The 16,857-nt window shown below is 43.5% G+C and overlaps 1 long non-coding RNA gene across 1 annotated transcript; it reads right to left on the bottom strand.

Moving 5' to 3' along the window:
- Window positions 1–15,311: 15,311 nt before the first annotated feature.
- On the bottom strand, window positions 15,312–16,567 carry LOC124040815. The gene is made up of 3 exons (XR_006839800.1): window positions 16,427–16,567; window positions 16,225–16,331; window positions 15,312–15,423 (listed from the first exon to the last, which is right to left on the bottom strand). It is a non-coding gene; the product is annotated as an uncharacterized LOC124040815 (long non-coding RNA).
- Window positions 16,568–16,857: the final 290 nt, after the last annotated feature.

Raw genomic sequence — 16,857 nt, 5'->3', positions numbered from 1 at the left:
TGAGGCTTGGCATTCAGGCCAAAAAGAGTTCAAACTTCATCAGACTTGGGTGTGGCGGTCACAAAATTGTCTACCCGTGACTGTTAACATACACATTTAGCATCTCCTGGCTTCCACACAGCCTAAAAGCCACTGAAGCAGACCTTTGGAACGTCTACAGTATAATAAATCCATGTAATATAGCCCACATCTTTACAATAAACCCATGATTTATTTTGTACAGGTCTAAAGAAGCATGATATGAAGAAAATGTAGTCTGTTTCAGAAGAACAGAGTAGTGTACTCTGAGTTGTCCTAATGTGGCTATGCCAAACGGCTGTGGGCTACACTAGTTCATTCAGAATTCCATGGCATTATTTATATTACTTTATAGTTTGAAGAATACAATTGAACAAAGATGAATAAAATAAATTCTACAAACTATTTGAGGGAGTGCGCACATGCGGCTATTCTATGTTGAGCGGTTAAAGAAATAGGTCATCCTATATCTAGATGATTAATTTAGAGTTACTAATGTAACTTTAGTTGGTCTACAAACATTGGGCTATATGTTTTTTTTATATACATTTTAAGGATGCAAAAGGTCGCTTGCAAGGCTCTGCTTAGTTTTTTATACCCCTTTTTTATCCCCAATTTCATGGTATCCAATTGGTAGTAGTTACAGTCTTGTCTCATCGCTGCAACTCCAGTACGGACTCTGGAGAGGTGAAGGTTGAGAGCCATGAGTTCCCCGAAACACAACCCAACCTAGCCACACTGCACATCCAACCCGGAAGCCAGCCTCCGACCAATGTGTCGGAGGAAACACCGTACACCTGGCGACCTGGTCAGCATGCGCTGCACCCGGCCCGCCACAGGAGTCACTAGTGTGCGATGAGACAAGGATATCCCTGCCGGCCAAGCCCTCCCTAACCCGGACGACGCTGGGCCATCGTGCGTCGCCCCATGGACCTCCCGGTCGCGGCCGGCTGCGACAGAGTCTGGGCTCAAACCTAGAATCTCTGGTGGCACAGCAATGCAGTGCTTTAGACCACTGTGCCAATCGGGAGGCCCCCTGCTTTGTTTTTTTGTGCAGGCTGAACACACGTCATTAGTCTCGCATTCACAATTTGACAAGCACTTGATAATGCCTCGAATTTCACGACGGCATCCCCTTTAAGGTTGTAATGCACCCTAAAAAAAATCCATGCTTTTGTTGTGCTCTTCTCCCTGAGTGCTGCATGCTCTCCATCATGATCGGGTCTTTCTCACAGGCTACAAGTGAAGATGGACATATCGGGACACAACTGCGCATGTCCTTATTAGAGGTCGACCGATTAATCAGAATGGCTGATTAATTAGGGCCGATTTCAAGTTTTCATAACAATTGATCGATTTTGCAGATTAGATTTTTTACACCTTTATTTGATCTTTATTTAACTAGGCAAGTTGGTTAAGAACACATTCTTATTTTCAATGACGGCCTATGAATGGTGGGTTAACTGCCTTTTTCAGTGGCAGAACGACAGATTTTTTTTACCTTGACAGCTCAGGGATTCAATCTTGCAACCTTGCGGTTAACTAGTCCAACGCTCAAACCACCTGCCACACGAGGAGCCCGCCTGTTAAGCGAATGCAGTAAGAAGCCGTGGTGAGTTGCTAGTTAGCCTTAAACTTAATCAATCATAATCACTAGTTCTAACTACACATGGTTGATAATATTACTAGTTTATCTAGCGTGTCCTGCGTTGCATATTATCGATGCAGTGCGCATTCGCGAAAAAGGACTAGTTGCTCCAATGTGTACCTAACCATAAACATCAATGTCTTTCTTAAAATCAATACACAGAAGTATATATTTTTAAACCTGCATATTTCGCTAAAAGAAATCCAGGTTAGCTGGCAATATTAACTAGGTGAAATTGTGTTACTTCTCTTGCGTTCATTGCACGCAGAGTCAGGGTATATGCAACAGTTTGGGCCGCCTGGCTCATTGCGAACTAATTTGCCAGAATTTTACGTAATTATGACATAGCATTGAAGGTTGTGCAATGTAACAAGAATATTTAGACTTCTGGATGCCACCTGTTAGATAAAATACGGAACGGTTCCGTATTTCACTGAAAGAATAAACACGTTTTGTTTTCGAGATGATAGTTTCTGGATTCGACCATATTAATGACCTAAGGCTCGTATTTCTGTGTGTTATGTTATAATTAAGTCTATGATTTGATAGAGCAGTCTGACTGAGCGATGGTGGGCACCAGCAGGCTCATAAGCATTCATTCAAACAGCACTTTTGTGCGTTTTGCCAGCAGCTCTGCTGTTTATGAATTCAAGCCTATCAACTCCCGAGATTAGGCTGATGTAACGATGTGAAATGGCTAGCTAGTTAGCGGGGTGCGCGCTAATAGTGTTTCAAACATCACTCTCTCTGAGACTTGGAGTAGTTGTTCCCCTTGCTCTGCATGGGTAACGCTGCTTCGAGGGTGGCTGTTGTCGTTGTGTTGCTGGTTCGAGCCCAGGTAGGGGCGAGGAGACGGACGGAAGCTATACTGTTACACTGGCAATACTAAAGTGCCTATAAGAACAACCAATAGTCAAAGGTTAATGAAATACAAATGGTATAGAGGGAAGTAGTCCTATAATAACTACAACCTAAAACTTCTTACCTGGGAATATTGAAGACTCATTTTAAAAGGAACCACCAGCTTTCATATGTTCTCATGTTCTGAGCAAGGAACTTAAACGTTAGCTTTCTTACATGGCACATATTGCACTTTTACTTTCTTCTCCAACATTTTGTTTTTGCATTATTTAAACCAAATTGAACATGTTTCATTATTTATTTGAGGCTAAATTTATTTTATTGATGTATTATATTAAGTTAAAGTAAGTGTTCATTCAGTATTGTTGTAATTGTCATTATTACAAATAAATGGGAAAAAATTGGCCGATTAATCGGTATAAGCCTTTTTTTTGTCCTCCAATAATCGGTATCGGTATCAGCATTGAAAAATCATAATCGGTTGACCTCTAGTCCTTATCCAACTCCAAGGTGCATATTGAAGATATTGGAAGAACTGTCCACATTTACTTTTCATCAGCCAACAAGATGAGTAGGCATAACGAACAGCAAAAGCACTAGCCTATGTCAATCTACTATCACCCATAGTAAAAAAGTCAACCTATTCTGTGCGAGAAATAAATATTCCAAACATAGTCTGGGACACTTCACATAAGTACAGAAATGTGCACATGGCAGTAGGCTATAAGCGGGCATATTCCATTAGTGGGAAAACACCATTATCAAAAGTGACTGCAAATTTTTTATGGGGAAAATTATTTTCCCCAAACTTGAAACACAAGCTGCTTATGTATGCCAGTTAGGCTCTGAACCCCTTGTAAAGCAGGTTAATGTGCTCAATTTTAATAGGTGATACAAACCTTGTAAAAACGTATAGGCCTATGGGCACGGCTACATGAGGTGTGTGACTATGATTTGAAAAAGTTTTTTTTTTAAGGCTGTTTCCTATGCTGGGCATCATTCACAAGTGATAAAATATTATTTTTTTATTTATTTAACCAGGCTAGTCAATTAAAACCAAATTCTAATTTACAATGATGACCTAGGAACTGCCTTGTTCAGGGGCAGAATGACAGATTTTTACCTTATCAGGGGATTCGATCTAGCAACTTTTTGGTTACTGGCCCAATGCTCAAACCACTAGGCTACCTGCTTCCCCTTCACAAATGATAGGCTAATGTTGTCACCCATCAGACTAATCTTGATTTAATCTTGTCTTTACATATACTAAATAATATATGTCTGAAATTTGTTTTGATTTAGAATGGACCATTATCATGCAACTGTCTCGAAACATGGGTAGGGGGAAATACATGTCATCTATGCACTTAAATAGCAGATGGAGAACGCTTTTCCAGTGGTTTTTCATGCCAGCCAGGTTGGCTATACTCCTGTTGTAAAGATAAGCAATGTGCTTAAAATGAGGAACGTTGAGAAATAAATATAGTAGGCCTAATGTATAGAAAGCTAATGGAATCCTCCTATGTAGTAGAGGCCATCACTGTTTTCTCACATAATTGCATAGCCTATAGAAACGTTGCGGAACATGACCTCATGGGCTCTCGTGAACTGTTTGAAACTATTTGCATTGATGTCAGAGTGATTAGAGGGACAATGGAGTGCTGAGTGCCAGGCAGTTAGCACATTTGGTAGGCTACTAATGACCATAAACTGCATCAGAGCTTGGAGAAGCCTAATTACCCAGAGAAATTTGACTCTCTTCATGACTCATGACCGCCGGTGTTGCGGTAATAAGGTCATGTTGATAATGGGATATGTAGATAGGGCGAGTCGGTAAAGGATCGATTCGGACAAGGTGGTCAATTATGTGACAAGCGACAGTTTATTCAGAGTAAAGATATCTGGTACAACGTATACGGGCTCATTCATTTGGCTCACAAGGAACCAGCAGAAAGAAGCCCCGATAACAGATTGCAAGCATGTTATGTACAGTACAGAAAGTAGGTTGAGTCTGGAAGTCACGGTCTTTTGGTTGGCCACAGTTGAGGTGTTGTCTTCTTGGATTGGTCCTGTTGAGCCGTCCGTCGTTCCTCCGGGTCTCGTCGGGCTGTTCTCAGTCACACAATGTTCGGCTAGGAGGGAGATTATGTGTGTGTGCTAGTTTGTCTCTAAGTCTAGGCTTTCTGCCAATCTGTGGGTGTCTTATCTGGGTGTCCTCGGCAGCTATGTGTGTACTGTATGTGCGTCGTCCCTGTCTTCTGGGGTCAGTGTGTAAGAGCGTATGCGTCCCTGTCCTGTCCTCAAGAGTCCGTGTGTAATGTGTGTGAGTCCCTATCTTCAGGGGAGTTGTGGCCGAACTGCCGAACTAGCACCTGTGGCTAGGAGTATCCTGTTGTGACAATGTTCTGGATGATCTAAGTGAGTGTGTGTGTGAGAAATATCCTGTATGGGGCCCAACCTGTTTTACTATGAAAATACGTTGTCCCAGCTATAGTAGTGTAATGTCACCTACATAAGAATTAGCAGTCCTCTACAGTCACCACAACAGGATTATCTTGGCGTGACGTTTTGATAAACGTGTAATTCTCTCTTGGTCAACGTGGTTTTATCAATATATTTCCCTAGTTCTACTCTCCAAAATGTTAATTGGGAACAGAGAAGACTACGAGGCTCCTGCACGTCATCTCTTGTTGACACGGTCAGCGACAGAACCGTTCACCTGCGCGAGCAGAAATATGCCCAACCCGTGACGAATCCATGCCCTGTATCGAAATTAATTGAATAAAGTGTTGAACTTCTTCCGTACCCGTTCTGTCTTCGCTAGCCACTGACTACACTTTAGCTAGCTAGTTAGAGGACTAGATCAACAAATATTTTTGTATTACTTAGCCTAGATAATTGTACTGTATGTCGACTTTGGTGTCTATTTCAGGGATGAGCATGAGAGCATTAAAAGGGGGAGAAGACAACTAGAAGTCTGGTCATGTGGAGAAGACCACTATAAGTCTGGCCACTGGAGAGGTGCAGCTATGGTGAGGAATTTTTCCTGGTTTGGTCAGGACCAGCATGAGGGTTAAAGTTTATACTGTGTCGGTGAGTGTAGCTATTAAGTTAAGTTTCAGCATCTTAGCAATACAATGTGCTCTATACAGCTGTCCACATTCTACAAGGAAAGAGCCACTTAATCAATGATATAACCATCAAGCAGATTACCCCGGATACCAGACTTCGATTAAGCAATAGGGCCCAAGGTGGTGTGGTATGGCCAATACACCACTGCTAAGTGGGATATTGGCAATATACCACAAACCCACTGGTTGCCAATGTCATTCGAGCAGTAAAAATAAATGTTTCATCATACCCGTGGTATACGGTCTGATATACCACGGCTGTCAGCCAATCAGGGCTCGAACTACCCAGTTTATAATGAGTGATAACTCAGTTCTAGAATGTTGTCATTGATGAGAATTCATCTAAAAATCTATTGACATCCACAATTGACTTTGTTTAGACATCCAGCCTGTATAGTAGTTTCATGACCAGAAACAAATATTCAAAGGCAAAGTATTTATTTATTCGGAGTGGTACATGCATTCACACAGTCTTGATTTATATGATCCTTCCCATATGATATATCAAGTGTTGAAATCACAAGTTGTCATTTAGGTTAATTAAGGTTATGGAAAAACTGCACTTGTCCTCATGAAAATGACAGTTTATTAAATATCCTACATCTGTAATGGTTTCAATCGAATCAAACTTCATATATGTAGCACATTTCTTACAACAAATGTATTTCTAGGTGTTTAAATTCATGCATTGAAAGGCATGTGGCACTTAACATCATTCCTCTGGCCAGGTCTCTATAGGTGACCAGGGGATTCTCTCTACCACATGCGAAGGCCTCCGTGGAGCTCATAAGTGCAGCCATGCAGCTTAATTTGGTGGTTCACAATATCATCGGTACGGATATAGAATGCGAGTGGAGGGAGCCAGCCGTGCCCAACCAGTTGCAGTCAGTGGAGGACCCGTACCCGGGCACCTGGGGCATGCAGGCATTTCTGGCTGGCATGGCGCTGTCGGTGGAACAGCAGGAGGCTATACGGCAGGCAACAGTTGGACAGCTCACCAACACCAACTGGCACACCATGAGGAGAGGGAGGTTGACGGCCAGCAATTTTGCAGCAGTGGTTAGGGCCAAGTTCGTTACTCCGTTGCTGCTAAAAAGGGTCCTCAGATCTGTAAAGTGGGGCACAGATAACGAAGAGGGCATCAAGGCATTCAAAATGGCTACAGAGATGGATGTGCAGGAGTCAGGGCTTTTGGTTCACGGGGTCTGGGATCCTGGGTGCCTTACCGGATCGTCTGCTGGGCACCACAGTAGTGATAGAGGGACCTTACCATTGAAGAGGCAGTGAGGCAGACTCATGTTGCTCCTCCTGTCATTAGCTGTTTTCAGGGAAGCCAGTGGTCCAAAAATATTCCACATAGTTCATACACACACACTAGGCTCTCAGAATAGGTTGTATTACATAGAGGCTTTGCTCAAAGCAGCCAACTAAAGTAATGTAATTAACTTTATCATGGGCACAGTGGGAATTTATATATGTGATGTTCTAATTATTTCTTACCCCGTGATGCCTAGTGTCTTACTTTCTGAAGGCCCCAGTCATCCCAGACATTGTTGAAAAACAAGTTAACAATGATTAAAGATCATACACAAACAATAGGCTCCTAGAATAGGTTATATTACATTCAAGTTTTGCTCCAAGCAGCCAACTACAGTAATGTTGTTAACCTAAGTTCAATTACAAAGGCTGGTCGGAGTGCATCTCCTCAGTTTCATTCAGTATTACAACACAATTCACATTGCATTTCATCAGTGGGAATTTATATCTTTGATGTTTAAATGACTTCTTATCCCCAGAGTGAGAGAGTATGTCACTTCCTGCAGATATCCTTGCCGAGGGTGGCATTGATCATGCACTGCTTCTCGTGGGGTGAGCCTGATGTTCCGCATGTCAATATTGTTTCATATATGAGTTACTGACCTGTCCATCCACAGGCTCAATGTGCTCTAGTCTCCACAACTGGACGCTCGCTCTCGAATCACACTGGTGTAGCACATGGTGATGTATGAAACTTTACTCCTCAGCCTTAAGTGTTCTGCTTGCTGTCACCTCATGAGCAATGTTCCCTCCAATTTTTTGGAGCACTGAGCAAATTTTAAGTCTCGTGATCAGAAACTTGAATGGTGTAAGAATTTTGTGCCACCTCCGGCGCTCGTTTACAGTGAACACTGAGGCTGTACCCTTACAGTTTTAGACAGTAGCCAATAGGCTATTGTGGCTATTTGAGCACAATATAGGCATACCAACAAAAAAACAAGGAGCAAATCCCGTAACATTTTCACATAGAAATAGCTTTTGATTTCTATGATGTAGCCTACAGTAGCCTATATGTGGTGTTCAATGCAGGCCTACATTGCATGAGACTTTTTTACATTATGAAGGGCTTGACATTAATTAATGATTTTTTTTACTTGGTCTGTAACACCACGGGCCAAATAGGTGACTGTAAATTGCATTGTGTTTTATGATGCAAGACACCCCTTTACAAAAACCAAAAAGGTACATCTTTTTTTCCTTTATTTAACTAGGCAAGTCAGTTCAGAACAAATTTTTATTTACAATGACGGCCTAGGAACAGTGGGTTAACTGCCTTGTTCAGGGTCAGAATGGCAGATTTGTACCTTGTCAGTTTGGGGATTATATCTTGCAACCTTTTGGTTACAAATCCAACTCTAACCACTAGGCTACCTGCCACTGATTATTATTATTACCATACAGGTAATTAGACAATGTAGGCTACCCCTCTGCCGATAGGCTTGAATATGCAAATAAGCCAGTCTCAAAATATAACACTGCCTCTTTAATTAAGACATAAGCTTTTTACCTGACTGTCTTTTCAAAGAAAAGCTTGAAATGTAGCCTACACATTTTGTGCTCTTGTAGAGAGCAATAACTCCCCATTGCTTATCTATAACTGGGCTAATAACTTGCTAACTAGCAAACACTATCAACAAATGTACATATGCACAGCTCTGCCCTCTGACCTCAGTGAAGGTTTTTACATTTATTTAACTAGGCAAGTCACTTAAGAACAAATTCTTATTTACAATGGCACTGGGCAAATTGTGCGCCGCCCTATGGGACTCCCAATCACGGCCAGATGAGATACAGCCTGGATTCAAACCAGGGACTGTAGTGATGCCTCTTGCACTGAGATGCAGTGCCTTAGACCGCTGCGTGTGGCAGTCCTGGAGGAGGTGTGTGGCCACGCATGCACAGTTTAGAGGGAACATTGCTCACAAGCTAGCTTTTGAGGTTTCGCGATTGCCTAGGATGCAAGTGTGTTGGTGAAGCAGAGGTCCCGAGTTTACGCCAGGTATGGGCCGAATCGGGATGTAGTGGTACTTGCTAAGCAAGCAATGTGACATCCTTTACACTGACACAGGATGTCGACACCCAATCTTAAGTCATGAACCATACAAACACTGCACAGATATACAGTATCTACAAATTAATTGATGCATCACATTTGAGTAACTGACCTGTCAGTCCACAGGCTTGATCTGCTCTAGTCTCTACAATGGGACGCTTGCGCTCGGATCACACTGCCACAGGATATCCATGCACCTGATGGTCTGAGGGATGTTCTCTTGTTGGACTGGAAAACAAAGAGACATTTGGTCAGTGCTGGGTCTTTTTCAATGCTGTATAAACATCTTTATCTGGATAGAAAATGCATTGTTTATCATAAAAATGCTTTGTCACCTTGGACAATGTGACAAGTGGTCCCTCAACACCCAATCCTCATGCCTCATTGTTTGTTCTTGTTTCCCAATCAACTGTCTATCTTCTTCTTCTGCCATGGCAGCTACAGACTTGAGTGTTGTCACTGGATTTCCGGTCCACCCATCTGAAAGACAAAAAAACAAACATTTTTGCCAGCTAAAATTATTACTAAAATAGTAACATCTATATTAAAATACCATAACCCACAGACTTGACTATAGTAAATGGTAAAATAGACTGGACTTTGGTCTATCTGTTCATCAAAAATCCTACTATGTTGATGGGATATTTCTGCTGGGATGGAAGAATTGTCTGGAATACTATTTTCCCAAAGAGGTGAAGTATGACGAGGAGCTATATGACTGTACTTCTGACAGCCGTGAGATCACTGAGGAGGACCAGCCGTGAGATCACTGAGGAGGACCAACAGTGATAGGGGGATAGCCTTAAAAGAGACTGACATGCAGGGATGTAACATCAGGATTTTGGGCACTGGCCAGCAGACCACAATTTCTACACTGTGGTTTTAAATCTGTGGCATGCAATGTTTTTAAAGGCTAGTTTGGCACATTGTCTACTAGCCTAGTCTGAAAAGTACTAGCCTTGGGCTGACCTTTCTAACTGACTTCACAGGCCATTTGATTAGTCCTGTACAACAGATGCACTCGTGGAACAAAACTGTTTCTGTGTTTTGTTTGGGGAAATATTTTAGCCCACAAGTTCTTTGTGAGCTAGCTAGTCAATTGAAAAAAGGAATTTGTCTGCGTTGTCGTGACCGATTTCTGAACATAACGCGCCAAACAAACGGAGGCATTTTGGATATAAAAATAATCTTTATGGAACAAAGGGGACATTTATTGTGTAACTGGGAGTCTTATGAGTGAAAACATCCAAAGCTCATCAAAGGTAAACGATTGATTGATTTTCGTGACCAAGCTACTTGATGCTAAGTGTACATAATGTTTTCTAGAGCGACCGATAACCTTACACAAACGCTTGCATTGCTTTCACTGTAAAGTATACGACAGGTGGATTAACAAAAGGCTAAGCTGTGTTTTCCTATATTGCACTTGTGATTTCATGAATATACATATTTTTAGTAATATTCATAGAATGTGGCGCTATACAATTCAGCGGTTGTTGATGACAATTATCCCGTTGACGGGATTGCAGCCATAACAAGTTAACTAGCTAGACAAATATCCCTTCCCTGATGGGCTAACTTTAGCTAACATGCGAGTGTAGCGAAATGCTTGTGCTTCTAGTTCCGACAGTGCAGCAATATCTAACATGAAATCTAACAATTCCACAAAAACTACCTAATACACACAAATCTAAGTAAAGGAATGGAATAAGAATATATACATATAAATATGCAATGACAGAGCGGCATAAGCAAGATGCAATAGATGGTATAAAATACATATGAGATGAGTAATGCAAGATATGTAAACATTATTCAAGTGGCATTATTAAAGTGACTAGTGATCCATTTATTAAAGTTGCCAATGATTTTAAGTCTTTATGTAGGCTGCAGCCTCTCTGTGTTAGTGATGGCTGTGTAACAGTGATGGCCTTGAGATAGAAGCTGTTTTACGGTCTCTCTGTCCCAGCTTTGATGCACCTGTACTGACCTCGCCTTCTGGATGGTAGCGGGGTGGGTGAACAGGCAGTGGCTCGGGTAGTTGTTCTCCTTGATGATTTTTTGGCCTTCCTGTGACGTCGGGTGCTGTAGGTGTCCTGGAGGGCAGGTAGTATGCCCCTGGTGATGCGTTGTGCAGACTGCACCACCCTCTGGAGATCCTTGCGGTTGTGGGCGGTGCAGTTGCTGTACCATGCGGTGATGCAGCATGACAGGATGCTCTCAATTGTGCATCTGTAAAAGTTTGTGAGGGTTTTAGGTGACAAGCCAAATTTCTTCAGCCTCCTGAGTTTGAAGAGGCGTTGTTGCGCCTTCTTCACCACACTGTCTATGTGGGTGGACCGTTTCAGTTTGTACGTGATGTATACTTCGGGTAACTTAACTTTTAAGGAAAGTAATGCACGTTGTACGCTTAACTACAGTCAGTGGGTATCTAGCTAATTTTCATAAGCACATAGCTAACCACAGATCTTTGACCTAACCAAAATAGCTTGTTAGCAGATAGCAAACAGGGCTTACCTTATCACACACGACTCCAGTGGTGCCTCTTGATTACAGAGGTCAGAAAATGACAAATTAGGGTATTGGTTACAATCCAGTTCATAGCACAGAGCCATCCTTGCTTCTGATCGACGGAGAGACCGAACGTTAGCTAGTTTTCTACAAAGGCCAGAGGGCAATTCAAAAAAATTATAGTAATTAGAAAATGCTGTGGTAGCTAGGTATTTTGAAAAATGGTAAACAAGAATACAAATGACTAATACACAATATAAATTATTTACAGGAGAAACTAAAGGCTATAATATCTACTTGCTAGGCTACTTGCTACCTCTCAATGAGTTGGAGAAATATCCCTTGAAATATCCCTTGAGAGATAGACTTCAGCTTGAGTCAGGATGTGTAGTTCTGTATGATAGCCACATTAGCTGCTAATTAGCATTTCAATGGGGGGGGAATTACAGGTCAATATATTGCTGAAAGTGACCTTGTCCGAGAGATCGGCATTGTCATCAAAACGTCACGCCAGGGTAACCCTACATGAAACACAGACCTTTTTATGAAGTCGCTCTAAAATTTACATTTACATTACATTTAAGTCATTTAGCAGACGCTCTTATCCAGAGCGACTTACAAATTGGTGCATTCACCTTATGACATCCAGTGGAACAGTCACTTTACAATAGTGCATCTAAATCTTAAAGGGGGGGTGAGAGGGATTACTTATCCTATCCTAGGTATTCCTTAAAGAGGTGGGGTTTCAGGTGTCTCCGGAAGGTGGTGATTGACTCCGCTGTCCTGGCGTCGTGAGGGAGTTTGTTCCACCATTGGGGGGCCAGAGCAGCGAACAGTTTTGACTGGGCTGAGCGGGAGCTGTACTTCCTCAGTGGTAGGGAGGCGAGCAGGCCAGAGGTGGATGAACGCAGTGCCCTTGTTTGGGTGTAGGGCCTGATCAGAGCCTGGAGGTACTGAGGTGCTGTTCCCCTCACAGCTCCGTAGGCAAGCACCATGGTCTTGTAGCGGATGCGAGCTTCAACTGGAAGCCAGTGGAGAGAACGGAGGAGCGGGGTGACGTGAGAGAACTTGGGAAGGTTGAACACCAGATGGGCTGCGGCGTTCTGGATGAGTTGAAGGGGTTTAATGGCACAGGCAGGGAGCCCAGCCAACAGCGAGTTGCAGTAATCCAGACAGGAGATGACAAGTGCCTGGATTAGGACCTGCGCCGCTTCCTGTGTGAGGCAGGGTCGTACTCTGCGGATGTTGTAGAGCATGAACCTACAGGAACGGGCCACCGCCTTGATGTTGGTTGAGAACGACAGGGTGTTGTCCAGGATCACGCCAAGGTTCTTAGCGCTCTGGGAGGAGGACACAATGGAGTTGTCAACCGTGATGGCGAGATCATGGAACGGGCAGTCCTTCCCCGGGAGGAAGAGCAGCTCCGTCTTGCCGAGGTTCAGCTTGAGGTGGTGATCCGTCATCCACACTTATATGTCTGCCAGACATGCAGAGATGCGATTCGCCACCTGGTCATCAGAAGGGGGAAAGGAGAAGATTAGTTGTGTGTCGTCTGCATAGCAATGATAGGAGAGACCATGTGAGGTTATGACAGAGCCAAGTGACTTGGTGTATAGTGAGAATAGGAGAGGGCCTAGAACAGAGCCCTGGGGGACACCAGTGGTGAGAGCGCGTGGTGAGGAGACAGATTCTCGCCACGCCACCTGGTAGGAGCGACCTGTCAGGTAGGACGCAATCCAAGCGTGGGCCGCGCCGGAGATGCCCAACTCGGAGAGGGTGGAGAGGAGGATCTGATGGTTCACAGTATCGAAGGCAGCCGATAGATCTAGAAGGATGAGAGCAGAGGAGAGAGAGTTAGCTTTAGCAGTGCGGAGCACCTCCGTGATACAGAGGAGAGCAGTCTCAGTTGAATGACTAGTCTTGAAACCTGACTGATTTGGATCAAGAAGGTCATTCAGAGAGAGATAGCGGGAGAGCTGGCCAAGGACGGCACGTTCAAGAGTTTTGGAGAGAAAAGGGATACTGGTCTGTAATTGTTGACATCGGAGGGATCGAGTGTAGGTTTTTTTCAGAAGGGGTGCAACTCTCGCTCTCTTGAAGATGGGACGTAGCCAGCGGTCAGGGATGAGTTGATGAGCGAGGTGAGGTAAGGGAGAAGGTCTCCGGAAATGGTCTGGAGAAGAGAGGATAGGGTCAAGCGGGCAGGTTGTTGGGCGGCCGGCCGTCACAAGACGCGAGATTTCATCTGGAGAGAGAGGGGAGAAAGAGGTCAGAGCACAGGGTAGGGCAGTGTGAGCAGAACCAGCGGTGTCGTTTGACTTAGCAAACGAGGATCGGATGTCGTCAACCTTTTCAAAATGGTTGACGAAGTCATCTGCAGAGAGGGAAGAGGCGGGGAGGAGGATTCAGGAGGGAGGAGGTGGCAAAGAGCTTCCTAGGGTTAGAGGCAGATGCTTGGAATTTAGCGTGGTAGAAAGTGGCTTTAGCAGCAGAGACAGAGGAGGAAAATGTAGAGAGGGAGTGAAAGGATGCCAGGTCCGCAGGGAGGCGAGTTTCTCCATTTCCGCTCGGCTGCCCGGAGCCCTGTTCTGTGAGCTCGCAATGAGTCATCGAGCCACGGAGCGGGAGGGGAGGACCGATGGATGGAAAAATGAATGGTGAAAAAAAACGATTGGACCCTTTTATAGGTTTTACCGCTAGATTTTATGGGTATTATAACTCATACTGTAGTACTCAATATGTCAACCGGAGTATGGGCGAGTGGGTGTGTCGAAAGGAAAGCAGTGGGTTTGTGGAAAGGAGTGGGTGTTTTGAAAGGAAAGTAGTGGGTGTATGGAAAGGAGTGGGTATATCACGAGGTTGGTGGCTCATTAATTGGAGAGGATGGGCTCGTGGTAATGGCTGGAGTGGAATGGTACCAAATTCCATTTGCTCCCTTCAAGCCATTATTGTGAGCCGTCCTTCCCTCAGCAGCCTCCGCTGTCAGTCGAAAGGTTAGATGGTTTTGATTTGTTTCTTTTCTTCAGTTTCTTACTATCGTACTCTGAGTTACCATACCTCGATAGTTTGGTCTGAGTATAACTGACAATTGTTTATTTTGGATTAAAAGTATTGATGGTGGGTGTATTGGTGCTTCATGCATTGTATGCATGTGTGTGCTTCAGTAGAGGCTGGTGGGAAGAGCTAAGAGGACAGGCTCATTGTAATGGCTGGAATGGAACAGAGTCAAACTTGGTTTCCATGTTTGATACCGTTCCATTAATTCTATTCCAGCCTTTACAATGAGCCTGTCCTCCTATAGCTCCTCCCACCAGTCTCCTCTGGTGTGCTTACTGTGACTGTCTCCCTGATATTGGCTACTAGGTAGCCCCACTGTTGTTGGACTGTAGTTCTTGTCAAGCTGGAGCAAAGGTCACTATGTCACGTTGTTGTTGCAGTTCACATCCTTCCCATTGAGTAGTGTACTGTGGGTGTTTCTCAAAAATGAATACTACATAGTACGCAAATTGGAGGATGAGAGGGTCGGAGTCAGAGCATTGGGGCGATTGAGTGGTTGGAAGTCCAGCTCATCAGGCTCCTACCCTCCATGTCTTTTCCTACCACTCCACTAAAAAGCACTCTGCGGTCACAGAAAATAAAAATGGCACTCCAAATTCACTCCATTCATTAAAATCACAATTTAACCAACTCCCATCTATTTATGTGACTACCGGGATGTACCAAGTGGTTTTAAAATATTGAAACTAAACCATATGGATTTGAATGAAAAGTATTTTATTAAACATGAAAATGTGAATGTAAGATGCAAACAATTTCAAATAGGCTACATGTCATATTAAACAGCATATAAACACTCTAAATAGGTCAGGAGCCAGTCAGGGAGCCTAAGAAGGAAGGCACATTTATTATTTAGGCTGTTATTGCAAGGCTATACCCTACAAAGAAATACATTGACACATTTGCAAGTGTGACACATTAGGCTGGTAGAGACATAAAGAACTCAACATTAAAACATTGTTGTATTAAATCATTAGTCTAAATTGTGTATATAGGCTGTGACTTACTTAGAATTAAATACCAATTAAACAAAAATGACTTATTAGTGCCTTTTGAATTCATTTTTAGAAACAGGAGTTTGGCCAGTCTATTGCTTCAGGCAAATGTGATGTTTTTTTTTTTGGATGAGTCTTTTCAGATTCCACATTGATTCTTTAGTTGTGGACACTGCATCACCGCACTCAGTCTCTTGGTCCTCATCTTTGTAAGTCACCTTGATTTTGCACTGTGTGTTTTATCAGCTTCTATATGATAATATTTAGCAAACTCCATGACAGTAGCTAAATTGGAAGGCCAAATCTCGCTCCACGCTCCAGTCAAATTGGGCACGCACAGCTCCTGGCTCTGCTGCAGCTTTGTTCTGCTCAGTAGGAAGCACTTCAAGTCAGCAGGCACATTGATACAACACAGGTGCGTGCACTGGTCGTATCGTCGTGCAGCCCAATCGGAATGGCAACAAATCTGCCCAATTAGCTGATTCGCTTTCCATACACCCACTCCTGTCGACATACCCACTCGCCCATACTCCCCTGCACTAATCCTTCCTTTCCTGGCATTTCTTTGTGTTCTTCAGGTAGTTTCAGTTTGTCCTGTTAATGGCACATATTCAAAGTGGATGGCCCTCTCACCTTACAGTCCATTATGTCTTTGTCCATTTTCCTACCGGTACACCAGCAGCATGAGAGAAGTTTGGACTGGATCTCTCGCTCACTCTACATGGACTCATGTCACACTCCTGAGAGAAAAAGCATGAGACAAAATGCAGTTGTTAGCTTCTGAGTGCTGTGTACAGGTTGCTGGCTCGGACTCAGGTCTGAACACCATTTTCACCATTTTCAGACGGTTCAGATGGGGTGTCGAGGTTCAGTGTTCTGTTCTCGGCCAAATTATCTTCCATGCATCTAGATACCATCGTTGGTCACCGTCGCCATAACCTAGAGAGAGGACACCATAAACAGTTTAGGGCATTTGTAATTCAGGAAATCCAGACTAAGACAAATGTCTTAGAGAATAACAAAGTTGAAACCATCCCCCCCCAAAATTGGCCTATACTCCCCTATCATCGAGGCGATCTCACTGCAGAGTTACAGGCCAGGGAGTCAGAGGGCTAATCCTTAGAGAGAAATCCCAACCATCCAGCAAACCCAATCTGGGGAGATTTATTATTGAAGCAGGACAAAAAAGAAAGGAAAGAAAAGAGCAATACACTCAGGGTGGGGAAAACGGCAAATTTTTGGAGTAACTGTCATCCATTAAACATT

Source organism: Oncorhynchus gorbuscha, linkage group LG08, assembly GCF_021184085.1.
Source record: "Oncorhynchus gorbuscha isolate QuinsamMale2020 ecotype Even-year linkage group LG08, OgorEven_v1.0, whole genome shotgun sequence".
In the NCBI taxonomy this organism is placed as follows: domain Eukaryota; kingdom Metazoa; phylum Chordata; class Actinopteri; order Salmoniformes; family Salmonidae; genus Oncorhynchus; species Oncorhynchus gorbuscha.
This window is presented reverse-complemented; position numbering and strand designations above follow the sequence as displayed.